Here is a 3,739-nt window from a genome sequence, read left to right on the forward strand (position 1 = left end):
CACCGTTAAGTTTTTTTCCGAGTTTCAAACCGATGTTTTAAGGCTTTTGATCGAAAAAACGATACGATTCGACTGATGTAAAACTTATCACTAAACGATGATCCAAGCGACGAAACAATGTTTCAATTCGGGTGTTTGAATTTCCAATTAAAAAATCAAGTCATTTGAATTATCATTTCGTGATAAGTTTTACATCAGTCGTATCGTTCTTTCGATCAAAAACCCTAAAACATCGGTTTGAAACTTGGAAAAAAACTAACGGTGTTAAGTGCTTTTTAACGGATGTTCATTGAAACAAAATAGTTGAAAGTTGGGACCGCTGAAACTTGTTTTTAAAGCTTGAGATTATCGGTCAATACATAAAAGTTATTATTATATTAATGAAAGCAAAACAAAACCCTCATTGCATCTCCATCTTTCTTTCAAAATCATTATTGTGAAAACCAGAGCAAAAATGGCGGATAGGTCTTGTTCAAGAAAAAGTAACGCCGACGGTAATAATAATAATAATAATAATAATAATAATAATAATAATAATAATAAGCGGAAGAAAGGAAAAAGTTTGCTCGAGTTTTTCAACACTGATTTTCATGTTGACGACAAGGACGATGTCGTTTTCAACAATGGCCACATAAACAGTAAGTATTTAATTTGCTACATTTGTTTTAGGGCTAAATAAATCATTTAGTTATCGAGCCCGAGCTTGAGTATTGCATGGGAAGCTCGTGTAGGCTCTCCGGGCCATAGCTGAGCCGAGCTTAGGCTTGTTTAAGGGACTACACAACTGCACGAGCTGAGCTTAGGCTCGTTTAAAGTTTTCTCAAAATAAGTAAAAATAGTTAGAAACGTATATAAATTATTTAATAAGTAATAAGCGAGCAGAGCCCGAGCTTGAAAAAAACTAGGGGTGGCAAATGTGACCCCATTTGAATAGGTTAGAATGGGTCAAACTAAAAAAAGAAATGATTGAACGTGTCAAAAAAAATGGGTTGACATTTCTTGAAGGTTTTTTTTTAATGGAACGGGAAAAACGAAACTAAGAATACTTTTTGTTTTTTTACCTTTTTAGGTTTTGATTTATATTTCGATTTATGATTTTTTAATTATTTTTTTTTTGAATTTTTTAATGAAGGGTTTTTGAAATGGGTCAAAATGGGGTTGAGATTTCAGAAGCCCCTCATTAAAAAATTCAAACAAAATAATTAAAAAATCATAACTCGAAATATAAATAAAAAACTAAAAAAGTAAAAAAACTAAAAAGTTTCCTCCGTTTCGTTACATAAAAAAAATAAATAAAAAAACTCAAGAAATGTCAATCCGTTATGACCCGTTTCAATCCTTATCTTTTTTTAGTTTGACCCATTCTGGCCCATTATATACATTTTATTACGAGCTTGAAACGAGCCAAGCTTTAGCTCGGCTTGTTTACACCTTTTTCGCTAAACGAACCAAATAAATTGAATAAATCGGTTTAACCGGTTTATTTGATTGAATTCGGTTCGGTCAGACATTTGTGAATTCGGATCGGTTCAGTTCAGTGTCAGTTGGTGACGAAAAAAATTTTAATCTGAATAAATCAATATCAGATCTGATGAAACCCCTAAGTTGTGTAATGTAGAAGAATTTTCCAGCTGAATATGCGATGATGGATGCGTTTAAGTTTTGACTTCAAATACATGGGTAATCTTTAGAGGTGCAAACGAGCCGAGCTACTCGAGATCGGCTCGGTAAAAAGCTCAATCGAGCCGAGCTGAATCAAGCTCGAGCCTAAAAGTAAGCTCATTTAATAAATGAGCCCAAGCCCGAGCTTCGCTTATCGAGCTCGAGCCGGCTCGCGAGCCTAAACGAGCCTGTCATTTATATAATTTTTAAAATATATATTTAATAATTTTTAATTAATATATATAATGTTATGAAAAATAAATAAAAATAATTAAATAATATATATTATTTTATACATAAAATTATAATAGAAAAAAATGTATAAAAATAATTATAATTATATAAAAAATAATTAATAAATAGTAAACGAGCCGAGCTTGAGCTTGAAAATAGAGCTCGAAACGAGCGAGCTCGAGCTCCGTGTAAGTAGCTCGGCTCGGCTCGTTTGCATCCCTAGTAATCTTGATATGTCATCTGTATTTCTTTCTGTTAGTCGAAATCACCACTGGTAAGATCATCACTCTTAAAGTCAAAGGCTCAGACACGATTGGCAGCGTCAAAGTCAAGATCCAAGAGCAGGAAGATATTCCCTTTAACGAGCAGGAACTGATCTTCAACAAAGAGGTTCTTGAAAACAACACGATTCTTGCGCACTTGCCCGTAGACAAGGAATCCACACTCACACTTATGCGCGTATCAAGTGGATTCATCAGTATATCCATTAAGTCCCAAGACAGTAGTTTTGTTCGTTCTTTAAAAGTCAAGCCCTCAGATACCATTCGCCATGTTAAAGGCAAGATGTATTATAGTATCGGGTACGTGCTGATGTTTAATGAAAACGTCCTTAATGATAGCGCTACCCTTGCTGACTTGCACATCGTCGACGGATCCACCCTCATACTCATTGGTAAATCACGCGAACGGGTGGATATATTTGTCAAAACTTTCACCGGAAAGACGATATCTCTGACAGTTAGCGCCACAAGCACAATTGCCAATGTGAAATGGAATATCGAGATCAAGGAAGGTAACGTGACCCATTGGGTTAATGGGTTGTAATAAAATGTATATAATGGGTTAGAATGGGTCAAACTAAAAAAAGAAAATGATTGAAACGGGTCAAAACGGGTTGACATTTCTTGAGTTTTTTTTTTAATGGAACGAGAAAAATGGAGGAACTTTTTAGTTTTTGATTTATATTTCGAGTTATGATTTTTTTAATTATTATTTTTTTTTTTGAATTTTTTAGTGAGGGGTTTTTGAAATGTAGATATTCCCCGCGACGAGCAGGCTTTGATATTCAACAAAGTTGTTCTTGGGGACAACGGTACCCTTTTCGACTTCCACATCAGCACGAAATCGACCCTCACGCTTATGCGCAAATCAAACGGATTAATGCAGATATTCATCAAGACTCTCGCTGGAGGAAACATTAGAACGAAAGTCAAACCCTCGGATACCATCTCCAGCATAAAAGCCAAGATCCAGGACAAGATATCCCGTGTGACGAGCAGGAGTTGGTCTTCAATGAAATGGTTCTTCACGACAACGATACGCTTGCAGACTTTCACATCAGCAAGGAGTCCACACTCACGCTTATGCGCTTGTCAAGCGGGTTCATGAATATATTCATCAAGCTTGAGAACGGAAACAGAAGGATTGTTGCATTGAATGTCAAACCCTCAGACAGCATCCACAATGTGAAATTAAAGTTTCATGAAACGGAAGATTGGCTCCCAAGCCATCAGAAAATGTACTTTAATTAAACGGAGCTGGATGATAGCGGTACCCTAGCCGACTACCATATCCACAGGGATTCAACCGTCGATGTTGTCTTATTGTTTTACATATGAACTTGTATTAGACGGACATGTCTTATTATTCTAGTAACAGACGATGTTTGTCTTTTGATGTAGTTTTATTTTGTAATCTTGTCTACAAGTGTTTGAATTAGTTAGAAGCCTATGCTGCAAACACTGTTTAAAATGTTGAATGCATGAAACACATTGGAATGGTTTGAAATATTTGATTTCTGAGGCATATATATTGCTCTATAACATTGAGTATAGGTCGACAA

The 3,739-nt window shown here is 35.4% G+C and overlaps 1 pseudogene; it reads left to right on the plus strand.

Annotated features, from left to right (window-relative positions):
- The first annotated feature begins 454 nt into the window (after positions 1–454).
- On the plus strand, positions 455–3,515 carry LOC143598098 (uncharacterized; annotated as a pseudogene).
- Positions 3,516–3,739: the final 224 nt, after the last annotated feature.

Source organism: Bidens hawaiensis, unplaced genomic scaffold (genome assembly GCF_021521415.1).
Source record: "Bidens hawaiensis isolate Kalapana, Puna unplaced genomic scaffold, B.hawaiensis_p1.1 tig00049642_1, whole genome shotgun sequence".
Classification (NCBI taxonomy): domain Eukaryota; kingdom Viridiplantae; phylum Streptophyta; class Magnoliopsida; order Asterales; family Asteraceae; genus Bidens; species Bidens hawaiensis.